Here is a 12,968-nt window from a genome sequence, read left to right as displayed (position 1 = left end):
CTTACAATTGTGCATGTAGCGTTGAAGTCATTAGGAAGTTAAATAAAGTAATAGGCATAGAGGTGATATCTAAATAAAATATAAACAGATACAAAAAATGAAAAAGATAAGAAATAAAAAACACTAAAATAAAAAAATACAGTTACGCTTTCTTTAGATGTAAACTCGGAAAACCATGTCAACTGCTGCTCCACTTTGACTTCAAATTGTAAGAAACTTACAATTTACTGTAGATTTAGGATGTTAAAGTTTGGTCTGTTACCAGAGTTCATATTTTTTTCATGATCTGAGGATATACTATGCATTAGCTTGAGTGTGAACTAGTGTCCCCAAATTGCAGACTGACTTCATCCATAACAGGAGATAGGGCTGACTGGGGAAAAGGAAGAGTGACAGATGTGTGGATCAATTTGATGGTGCTCCAACAAATTGAATTTTTTCAACAAGAGATGGACAGAATTTTTCATAGTGTGTCCACAGATACTGGCTGGGTCTTGTTTGATGTCTCTGTGCCTTGTACGATACATCTTGGACCATGAAAATAGTGTTATTGTTATCTGGTCAACTCAATAATTTCCAACATGAAGAACTCTTTATTATTAGAAGCCAGCACATGGTTGTATGGGCTTGGCTTTCCGTGAATGAGTGGACCCTTAAGCCTACTGAAGTGGGATTGGTTTCCAGAGAGAGGGGGAAAGAAATGGGTGAGAGGCGCAGGAGAGACCCTGTGGCATTATTCATCCATCCATCCATCCGTCCAGTACTAATCCCTTACACGCGTGTCACACTATCCTACAGCTCTTCATACTCATAGAGGCCTCATAGAGAAAGAATGAAACAAAACCAAGATCAGTCTTTGATCACAACACTTTGAAACTGTTTCATTTAAGATACACCTGCACCCTCTGTTGTTGTTCTGTTGTTTCAACAGAAAAAAACCCTATTAAGTCATGTTTTAGTAGTTTGCTACATTTAAGATGATATTCAGTCTGGTTTCAAATTTGCTCGATTATGAAACAGTGACTGTCACCAGCTAGGCACTGTGTCCTTCTAAGTGTGTATGTGTGTGTGTGTGTGTGTGTGTGTGTGTCTGCATCTAGGGAGTACGTCCATTATCAGCCCACAGCTGAAGCACATTAGAGATGAGGAAGAGAAGGAAGAGATGATAAGGCTTACGAACTTAAAGACAAACACTGCAACTGTCAGCTGTTGAGAAAGGACACGCACACACACACACACACATACACACAAAAACATACACAGACAAACATGTTTTCACCACTGAGTTCATTTTCTTGAAGATTAACTTCCGTAGTATGAATGGCAGTATTTTTTTTCTGCATGGCACAGATTAACTGACATGCACACAAGGGGCACAGACCACCAATGTGACCTTATTTTTTTCCTGGAACCAATTTTGGAATACATTTTCTCTGTAATTATGATCATTTGTACCAAAAATACCCCCTTACTTTCCATAAGCACACATGTTAAACTATAGTACCAAGACATAAATTAGGGCTGTCACTTTTTATTTGAAATTCAAACTGTACTGTTTTTAAGTGGTTTACGTCTCGTTTTGGTCGTAAAAGAAAAAAAAAGGTTGTTCGACAAATATTTTCCCCTCATAGTTTTTGTTGATGAAATGAACACTGTAATAAACCGTAAATTTCCTTTAACAGCAAAGGGAACATGGCTAGATTTTATTGATCAAAAATAACAACTTAAACTGAACATGATTTTATACAGAAATGCACAAACTACATACATAAGTGTGGAAGCACTTTACTAGTGCCTGTGGGGCTCTTTTTAATGATCATGCTGTCCATGTGAGAATCAATTAGTGCACAAAAACACATCATTAGCTTCCTCCAAAGTCCGGGGGCGTTTTCTGAAATGCGCTGTCCATGTATTTGCTGACTTTGTATAACACAACTGTCTTGTAACGTTAGCTTGTCATTCGAGTGAGGCAGCTGAGGCACAGCCGAACTGAGCAGATTTTGAAATTTCCTTGCGTGCTGGAGCAAAAAGCAGGCAGAACAGGAAAATAGCAAGGCGGGATTGTAAGCATAAATTGTGGCTAGCAGGCTAACATAAGCAGTCCACAAGTTGAAAATTATACTGTGTTTAATCAACCAGCTTATTATTATTACCCTCTATTAATGTGCTTGCACTAATTTCAGCAAAGCAGAGTCCCTCCTTCGCTGCTCAGTCTGATTGAAATGAAGCTCTAGCGAAAGTTCAGTCAGGAAGACTAGACTTCTGCATGCTTAGGTGTAGTAATTCTCATACCTTCCTGCAATTCACTCCTCTCACGCATGCTCACATATATTTCCTGCTGTCATTATCCGGGGTTGTCAAATCAGCTGGTCTCATCCATCCAATAGCACAGTGACACACCTTCACTGTCAACCTATCATCCTACCACCGTCTGTTTAAATATGATTCTCTCTCAGCTTTCAGTATGTTCGTGCCACGGTTGCACGCCCCTCCACCTCCCCATCTCCGCCCAGTCTTCACAGATCCATCAGCTCATCATTCCATCAACCTCTTCAGCCATCGCCCTCAGCAGAATCATCAGCCACCACCACCAGTATCTGAACTCCATGGGCGGATTTATTCTGCATCTCGTGAAACGGGTTCAATTTGCGACCACCAGAGAATATATCTGATAGAAATGAATGGGGAGCAAAATCCAATGTAACCGCAGTAACAACACATTTCCGCAATGTGGGTTGCTTTCTAATTACAGTAATTCAAATAAATTACATGTAAATTTGAATTAGTTCGAAGTGATATTTTGAAAAAGTATCAGCTCTAATATAAACGTATTGAGTACAATAGAGACATCAGAAATTCAGACACACACACACACACACATATACTTACTGCACTTGACCTGTAACTGTGAGTTCAGCCTGTCCATCAAAGCCTCCCTCCCCTCCCTTCTCATGCTTTGGGCAATTTCGGCAATGGCTTTGCTGTTAGAGTGGAACATAAAGAGAGCGGGGAAAGCAGCTATAAAATTGATTTTTAATAGGTCTCAGCTCATTATGTTTCTGTGCGTGTGTGTGTCTTTGTGTGTTGGGGGTGGGGGAACGAGAGATGGCTGCTGGGGCAGTTTAATACAACAGTCGTCACACCTGACGTTCTGTCGGCAGTGGCGAAGAGAGAGAGAGCTACTGACTGCTTTATGTGTAATGTCACACTCACATTCATGCACACACACCTCACAAATGTTTCTCATTTGAAGAGCGATCTGTCGATCTGGACAGATGAAGAACTCTCCACAGTTCCTGAAATTACCTTTTTGAAAGACTGAACGCATGGGAATTAAGCAAATTAAATTCCACTGATCACACCTGGTCCCAAACCAGTAGAGAGGAAGATTGAGGAACAGCAAACCACCATAGGGTCCATTTCATACCAGCCTATTCCACTTGTCAGACAGTTATAGACAGTCAGTGTGAGAGCACACACCTTAATAGAAAAATGTATTTTAAAAAATAAATAAAATTAGCAGAGGCTTAAAATGAGAAAAGATGATTGGCTCCTTTTCAACATGGAGTCATCTCATAGTTCACAGCCAGAATTTCTGGTGTCATACAACCTGTTTCTAATTTTCATAGTTTTGGCCATCATTCCTATCCATAATAATAACATTGTACTCATCAAGTTAATAGGTGAGGTCTTGGAACGAGGGGCCGTCGCTAAAAAGACATCCAGTGGGACAAGTAACATGAGCAGCCAGATGATCAGGCAGGTTATTTGGAAGAAAAAACAAAGGCGGAAAGTAAAATGATTACCCAAAACGTGACAAAAAGTGACAGACCATGCCATAGATGTGTGTGCACACAGTTTCCCTGTGAAATGGAGGATAATAACTGGCATTTCAAACACTTCTGCCAAGAAATTATAGCAAATGGTTATGCAGTTCGGTTTGGTGGAAAATGCTCTGCTCTTTGAGGGAGCTCTTAAAAAATCAGAGCAGCAACGAGGATTCTGCTGGGAGAAGTATCCCCCCCTTGATAATCACATACGTAAACATTAAAGCTTAGTTAAATCAACAGTGCCAAAAATATAGCACAAAAGGAGGAGGTTGGGGTGGTGGAGGGAGCTGTGGCAGCAGACAGCATTGGCATGCAGGTATCATCAGAGTAATAGTGAGAAGAGTCAGGTTGTAATGGCCGCACTGTAGACCTGCATGAATATGATTGGATGTTACTTTTCAGCTGGTAGCCAAACAGCTCATGAATGAGCCAGTCATTCTTTAGCATGAGTAAAACCGCTCATGGCAATCGGATAATGTAATCACGACTTCAGTGTACTGCCTGAACTATTGCTATGCTCCATTTTGGACTTTAAATTTTACCTCCCAAAAAGATTTGATTTAAATCTGATTTGAATCGATTTAATCTGCTCATGTTTCTCGGCCTGTCGGAGGTTGTTGTTGCAATGCCCCCAATGTTCCCAGATCTGTGTATTGTATTAATATTAGTTTTAGTCATTTGATTAGTTTTCGCCAGTGAAATTTATGTTTATGTTTTTTAACATTTGTAATTTTTATGTCTTTAAACAATAATGAGGCTTGTCGCCATCTTTGGTTATGGTTACAGGTGTTGTTCTGATCTACTGTGAAGTTACCGGAAAAGGCATTGTTTACCTGCCAGACTGTAGGTTACCACACAGTGCCAATGTCACTCTCCTCTCAGTAAGACGGCTGGACTCACTCTCCTCAGCAAATCAAATTAGATTCTGTGACAGCCTCTGACTCTGACAGTGCTCCTCCTGCTGTCTTGTGCTTTTTCCCTTTGCAGGTTGCCTTTGGGTAGAGATGGGCGGAGCCATCTAACCTGATGTCTTGCACCTGGGCCTGGGTTATTTAGGCTGCCCCCCTCTCTCTCATATCACCGTCTTTGGTTTTCCTTTTTGTTTTGCCCTCACATCACCACACATAAAGTGAAAAGTGCAACCACGAATGACTTACACACTGCAGATTCATTTATTTTGTTGCTTTTGTCTTAGTTTCGAATACAAATATTGTTAAAATGACTGTAAATCCTGTGTGGGCTCCCTCTTTGTCTAGCTCACTGAGCCTGTGCTATGACAAAATTCCCAATCCAATCTCTCTCATTATCACAGCTACCTGTGCTCTCCACTGCAGAATAGCTGATCATTAAGAAGCTGGATTCATCGACTTTTCATCACTAAAGTACTGTTCATTGTCTGGGTTTAGCTTGAGAAGAGCAGCTGAAGTGTCAGATAACATTAACGCACCTTTAACTTGAATTTTGTGATTGCCCAGGTGCATTGCTACAATGCTCCACTGACAGCTCTCACTGTAGGGTTATTTATTATTATTATTTCTAGAATTAGTATGCAAGTGATTCAGATTCTGATTTCTTTTCTTTCTCCACACAGCCAGTCTTTATTCTTCATTCATTATTTATTCAAAAGGCCACAAGGACAGAGGACTGTTTTGTGTGACCTCTGTAGCCTCCAGGGAGCCCAGTGCATGCTGGGAACTTCCTGTGTGCACGGCCAAAGTTACAGCTGATCTTCTCTCTCTGGGCTAGTGTGTTACCCGGCCCTGTGGAGAGGACATTTACACCCCCCCAACTCTAACCCACAGAGCCATCCGTGTCCTGTCGGACAATAACAGCCTGGACAAGTCATCCACAGGGTCCTTAGCTTGTGTATGGCACATGTTGTGCAGCGAATGGAGAGCATCGACGTGCGCAGCAAAGCTTAATGTGATGCAATCAATACTTTCAATGCTACACTGTCAAGGTTACAGGGGAGGAATAGCACGTGTTTAATCCATGTGTGGAAGATGAGAACTGTGTCCTCAGATGTGAGTCTCATCATGATTCATCCCGTGAAATTGATTATCATTCATAAGTGAAGAGAGAAAATCTGTTCTGTATGATGGTAGGCTGGAAAAAGTGTGTTTCTTCACAAATGGTTACAAGCATGTGGTTTTGGGCTGTGTGTATGAAATTCATAAAATATGATAAATGAGTAAAGGATCAGATATAATAACACTGTTAGTTGTGTCGTGAATTCCATTTGATCTAGATGCTTTGCTGTGAAAAACAAAGATGGTGTTGTCTTTATATGAGAGTGAATTGAAGTGTTTAAGGACATGTACTGTATCTAACACTGTCGTGTGTAAATCATTTCCGTTCCAGTGTGTCAAAAGCAAGCTGCGCTAATAATCAGTGCACACTGAAGTTGCCACGGGCTCAATGCTCACAACAGCAGCAAGTCAGCTACGAAGGAGGATGAGTGAGAAGAGTGTGTATGTGTGTGAGCTTCGTCCGAGCACCAATGCACTATGGATGAATACGCAGGAGAGAGGCTGTGCTGACGTCAGAGAGTGCGTTGCTGATGCAGTGGCTAGAAAGCCAGTAAGTAAGAACAGCCAGCTTCTCCCTAGAGCATCCGACCCCCTTTCACCCCCATTATTCTCTGTCGTGAAGCAGCGAAAGGCCTGGAATATGTCTTTACCAGAGAGTGTGAATCATATGTAAAGGCTACAAAGGTAATATGACGTAGAAAGGGAGAGAGAGAGAGAGGGAGACGCAGATGTGGAGCTGCTGCTGGCTTTGATGACGCAGACACCCCCTCTCCTGCCTCTCTAATTCATGCTGAACGTGCTTGTCATTCAGATCCAAGGCTCTGCATGTGTCAGACAATCCTCCGCAGTGGGAGTAAAAGAGAGAAGTGGAAAAAGAGACAAATACAAATTGAGAAAATGCTAGAATAAAGGGCTCTATATCACAGTATCTTTAGTAGGTAAAGAGCTAATAATATGTTTGTAGCAAGACTGAGCTACTTGTGGGTCCCTTGGCACGAAACGCCTGACACCTGAACGCAGCGTACCGGTAACGTCTTTTATTGAATCCACCACTCACACACACAAACAATTCACACAAAGTCTCAAACGTGCTCGTTCCCACATCTCTGTGCTCATGGCGTCGTTCGAGCTGCTGCTTCTCATTGTCCAGTCTGATGACGATCCACCGTGTCTCCAGCGGTCTGGCAGCGTGTCTTGTGTGTGAGCATCCCCAGGTCCAGCACGCTACTGCTTTTGAAGGGAACAAGCCACAGCTGTGGCAGTTAGCTCTCCCTGACACTGCTCACCTGAGCCACTCCCCCATCTCTCCCTCTGCAACTGACTGCTAAACCACGCCCACTTCCACAATGCTTTTATGGTGACCATTAAACTCATACCAAAACCTGAAACACCCATTGAATTCAATTCAGTTCAATTTTATTTATATAGCTCCAATTCATAACAGAAGTTATCTCATTGCACTTTTCCTATGGAGCAGGTCTAAACCGTATTCTTTATAATATTATTTACAGAGACCCAACAAATCCCACCATGAGCAAGCACTTGGCGACAGTGGCAAGGAAAAACTTCCTTTAAGAGGCAGAAACCTCTGGCAGAACCAGACTCAATGGTGGGCGACCATCTGCTGCTGCCGGTTGCGCAATGCAAATTCCACCTAGAATCTTAGAATAATAATAATGTAATGGTAGTGGTAATATTAATATTAATAAAGTAATAATAATAGGAGTGATAGTGATAGGAATAATAATGATAATAATAGTAATAAGACTAATAAAAATACATTTCATACGCACTGCCTCCGAACCCAAAATGGGACCTGATTCAATTGGAGAGGAGCTTGATAGCTGAAGGCTCTGGCTCCCATTCTACTTTTGGAGACTCTAGGAACCACAAGTAACCCTGCATCCTGGGAACGCAGTGATCTAGTGGGGTAATATGGTATTATGAGCTCTTTAAGATAAGATGGTGCCTGACCATTAAGAGCTTTGTAGGTGAGTAGAAGGATGTAACACACTGTAATCCCTACACACTGACACTGATTGATACTCCCTCCCTAACATTGGATTCATGACCGTTTCTAATGGCACCATTAATAAATCATTACGAGCTGACATCAGTGTGTGCCAGCTACTGTACATCCGTTGAGGCAGGGTCACTGAGTTAGATGTGGCTCCTGCCCAGCAACCCGCCCTGCCATGGCACGCTTTCTGCTACATTATATCCCTCACCCAGTTCCCAGGAATTCACAGTGAGTAGAGTGAAGCAAGGAATCAGGGCGGGGATGGAGATGGGCCCATGGGCCTCAAGGCCTTGTAACTCACTTGCAATCACCCCAAGCCTGCCACACATTGCCCTGCCAGTAACAGTGATGTAACACTTTAGGGATAGAGGAAACACTGCTTGAATTTGTCCAATTTAACTGCAATAAAGATATATAAGATTTTCCCCTCCCAATGTCCTAGGAATTACATTCACATGTGACGATTTCACACATCACGACTTACGTCGAACGCCATTGTCAGTGCCAGTGCAGGAAGTAACGTGCCCTATATGCCATGCGCAGATAATGTTGATAAAACCAAGAATTTTAAAAATGGAATCTTATTTGAGTGCCTCCTATTTATTATTATATCATTTATTATTTTGTGGACACAAGTGCAGACAGACTCTATAGTCTATACCTATTCAATCTAATGAACGCAAGTGGGCAGGACTCTTTTGTCTCGTCATGTTGTTGCATCTCGCCCAATTACTTGCATTTATTTATGTCTTTGGTGGTGCAGCCAATCATTGGTTGATTCTAACAGTGCGGCAAGCAGAGTTTTGTTAACTGTAGATCCATGAAATAGTGTGTAATCATCGGCAGGAATGTGTATTGTGTCACCCGTGTGCATGTGTGTCTTTGTGAGCGTGCACAGAACAAACACCCACTCATAAAAACATTGCTCCATGTAGGGGTCGCCACAGCGGATCATCTGTTTCCATCTTGCTGGCAAACCGGGCCCCGCCCAATCCGGCATAGAGACTGGATGATCCGCATATTTGATTTGGCATAGGCTTTTTATGCCGGATGTCCAGGCTTGGGACTGGCATTTAGGAATGCACTGGCTTGTGTACCCCCAGTGGCTGGGGAGCAACCCGGGCTTCAGTGTCTTCCCCAAGGACACTTCAACATGCGGACAGGAGGAGGTGGGGATCGAACCGCCAATTTACAAGAGCAGCCGTCTGTTGAGAGGAAGTTGTTTCGACTGACATATGTGGCTCAACAAGGATCCAGTGACATTTCCTGGAATGTCTGTGGTGCATATGTGAAGGATCTGTATCATGTCCTTTATGGTGCACTACCCAACTACTGACTCAAGCAAGCAGTGAAGTATATCAGCATCTGCATTGTCCACTTTTTGTTTTGGGTGGTCAGTCGATAGAAACACATCATCCTCAGCTCCGCCCATGGAGATAACATGTGTTATCTCTGTTTTACTTGCCACATCACGAAGAGCACCTGAGTGGTTTGAGATGACGCTCTTTTATTCTTAAGATCCAGTGAGGCGCTGATTGTATTGTATTTGTGCACAATAATTAGCTCACTAACAGCGGAAAGACACTTCACCACTTGCACATGTCCTTTCCTGATAACTAATGCGTAGGAGCCTCTTCCCTAGTTTTAGTAGCTTTTTCTGTTTCTCTCATAACTATACCAGTCAGCTCCATCTCAAATGAGATCCAAAGCTTTCATGGTTGTGAGGAAGCAATTATGTTGTACTTTTCCACGAGGAAGCAGGGTCTCAGCCAAACACACCACAATCAGCTTGGCCTCTGAAACAGACCATTCAATTGAGCATGTGAATCTAGCATTCAAAACATTTTTTGAAGAGCGCTATGAAGCAACATTTTTTTCAATAAAAATCTAAAAATAAGGACAATGGGTAGACCACAGTTTTGCGGTATGCAAGGTATGAAGTGAGAACAGAGAGAGTAGCATTCTGGAAACAGCAGCCCTGCAGGTCACCAGTTTGACCCTTAACCTTAACCCCTGGTCATTAACTGCCTATGGTCATGCCCATCTCTCCTCATAGGGCACTTAAGTAATTTTCTTAATTTGGTTTTGAGGGAGATAATAAGGATTTAATTGTGGGCCGACCCCACCCTCATGGCCCAGTCCTTACACACACACACTGACAAGTCCAGGTCTCAGGGGACATAAAGAGAGATAGAGCCGAGCAGATCTGGAATTCACTGATTATCTCCAGATTTCCCCAGAGGGCTCGCTCGAATGTTGAGAAGTTTCTATTTTCTATTAGACTAAATAGAAATGTAATTGTTGTTTCTATGTCAGTCCTTAAAAGTTTAAATGTTTTGCGTGCATGAGATGTAGTGCTTTTTGTGTGAATATAATATTGCCTGGTGATTCGGTGTTTGGATTAATCCTAAGATAGTGGCTCTGGATGGAAATGTGGGATGCCAACACTAATTCATGGTTTTAGTGGAGGATAAACAGATTAGCGCCACTAGCTTCTAAAATCTGAAAAAGTGTTTTCGCACATCTTGTGGGGCCTTTACACAGCTTTTAAATAGGTGAGTAGGCCTGTACTGTCTTGGAAAATTTGGCATTGTTTGTTTTGTACTATGGCAGATCACAGCATCTTCATGCGTGCACAGACCATAGGTGTTGGGCAATTAAGCCAACAAAGCATTGAATTATTGCCAATTCCACGGGGCAAAAAAGAGTAATGCCACGGTCACACCAACGTTCAGTTCCCATTTAAATAAGTGAAGGGATCAAGATTTATTTGCTTCCTGTCAGTCTTTACGAGTTCAATCTGACTGACCTTTGACCTACAAAATAACAAGACTCACCGGTGTCCAGCCAGTTTGAGAGAGAGGGTGGAGTTGGCCTCGGTTTCCGGCACATTGCACAGAACATTGTACCTGCTAAACTTAAGTGTGTTAGCATTGTTATTGTGAGCATGTTAGCATGCTGATGTTAGCAGTACAGCCTCACAGAGCAGCTAGTGTGGCTGTAGACTCTTTTTCATTTTTGCATGCTCTCGTAGGAGAAGGTGCTCAGCTGTTAGTTCCTCATAGAGACGCAAAATTCTCATGCACTGTTCTGCATGAGGATTTAAGGTGCAAGTGATGCTTATTTTCCCTAGTTTGTCTTTACCATGTCACAACCGGGCATCCTCATTTTAGACGTATAGTGTTATGCACAAATGTGTGCAAAGATATACATTCATAGTTTGCTAACAACATTGTGGAATAATTTTTGTTTGTAACATGATTATATTCTATTTCCCAGAGTTGTATTCATAATTTTATCAAACATTTTCACAACATTTAGGCAAATTTACATATAAAAATCCTTAATTTGTAGTTCCGATGGAACATGACCCTTTCGCCTCTGCATTAAATACATCTATATCTGCTCAGCATACACAGCAATTGTTTAGATTGAACTTTTCTAAATCCAAAGGACTTAACTCAGTGTTAAATTGCACAGTTTATGGAGAATATTGAATGGGTACTGCTTTGTTTTATTGGTCTTGGTCTCAACTTTGGTGTTGAGCATGTTTGGACTTAACTCTGATTAGACGCCCATTTGGACGCAATCTTAAAACTACTTAAACCTGTCACTGACTACAGCCATGTATGTGATTTAAAGGTGTATAATTTTCAACTTGTGGAGTGCTATTGTTAGCTCGCTAGCCAGACTAGCTCCGGGAGTTGATGGTTGCAACCCTCCATACCCACATTATTTCCTGCCTCTCCTGCTTTTCAACACATTGTGCAAAACAATGCAGGCTTGCCAGTTTTGATCTGAAAATGTTAAATAAAATAACATGAAAGTAGCTGTCAGCTCCTTTTCCCAATCTGTAGTGGTGCTGACGCATTACATTACATTTATTTACATACTGACACTTTTATCCAAAATGACTTACAATCAGTGCATTTAAACCATGTGGATACAATCCAAAAATTGCAAGAATCATGCAAGTACATCAAGTTAATCAAATATGCTGAACTGCTTGAACTGAAGTGCTACATTTTTGAAACAATAGAGATAGAGAAAGGTTTTTTTTTTTTTTTTTGCACTGATGCAGTGTCCTTGAAATCCTCCTCAGGACTGAGATCACATAGTCATTCAGTAGTAGAGGTGACCGGGATATGTACACATTTCAAACAGTTCCTTCTGTTTGCCTTCAGCTCTGCATCTCCCTTTTCTCATTCCCTGTATTTCCATGCATGTGCGTGTGTATGACACACACTTGAGTCATGCAGGTCAAATTTGTAGTAGAAACTGAAATATTAGGTGTAAACATTACATTTACATAAACACCTTGCACATGTACACGCAGACACCTACGCCCATCACTGCGGGCAAGCACCATCTCTAGCATGGCTTCCCCCATCATTTCACTGCTCTCCTCTGGCTGTGACCTGATTGGCTGTTGGATGGGTGAGGCTAACTGCAGAGGCAGAAACAAGGGGAGGGGGGCACACACACGAAACCACCCACCCACCTACACACACACAAACAGAGGGAATCCCTCTTTTTCACTGTTCACCACACGTCCCGTTTTCTGTTACCCACTGTTATTAAATTATTCACAGCACAACCAATGTTGAATGTGCTGTACAACAGATATGATGAGGTGGTTTCGGGAATCTCTGAGCTCCTCATTGTTTTTGAGCGTTTCACCTAATTTTACCTTTGCCGAGAGGAGTTTGGGATTTGAATCTGCCAAACTGAGATTCCCACCACTGTGTTATTAATAGGGAAGTCTCAGGTTTAGCACTGATGGTTATGCATAGTTATGCCATCATAACTCCTACCCACTCCCTCCGGGGTGCAGCTGTCAAGTGCAGACGTTAGGTCAGATTTCACTACTGATGTAAGTGTGTGTCTGTGTTTGTGTGTGACAGCACCAAATCTGGCATGAGGGAGCCCCCAGTGGAACGAAAGAGACTCACCGGGAAGTATTTCAAATTCATATGTTTTGAGTGTGCGTGTGTCAGTGGGAATATACACACCGAAAGGGGATGAAAGGGACACGAAGACCTTTTATGCCTCATCTGTGCCATTTAGGAAGAATCCAATGAAAGGATG

The 12,968-nt window shown here is 42.1% G+C and overlaps 1 long non-coding RNA gene across 1 annotated transcript; it reads right to left on the bottom strand.

Moving 5' to 3' along the window:
• Positions 1-1,805: 1,805 nt before the first annotated feature.
• LOC122883494 lies at positions 1,806-5,325 on the bottom strand. Its single transcript, XR_006379645.1, has 3 exons — positions 4,664-5,325; positions 2,890-2,981; positions 1,806-2,668 (listed from the first exon to the last, which is right to left on the bottom strand). It is a non-coding gene; the product is annotated as an uncharacterized LOC122883494 (long non-coding RNA).
• Positions 5,326-12,968: the final 7,643 nt, after the last annotated feature.

Source organism: Siniperca chuatsi, linkage group LG10, assembly GCF_020085105.1.
Source record: "Siniperca chuatsi isolate FFG_IHB_CAS linkage group LG10, ASM2008510v1, whole genome shotgun sequence".
Taxonomy (NCBI): domain Eukaryota; kingdom Metazoa; phylum Chordata; class Actinopteri; order Centrarchiformes; family Sinipercidae; genus Siniperca; species Siniperca chuatsi.
This window is presented reverse-complemented; position numbering and strand designations above follow the sequence as displayed.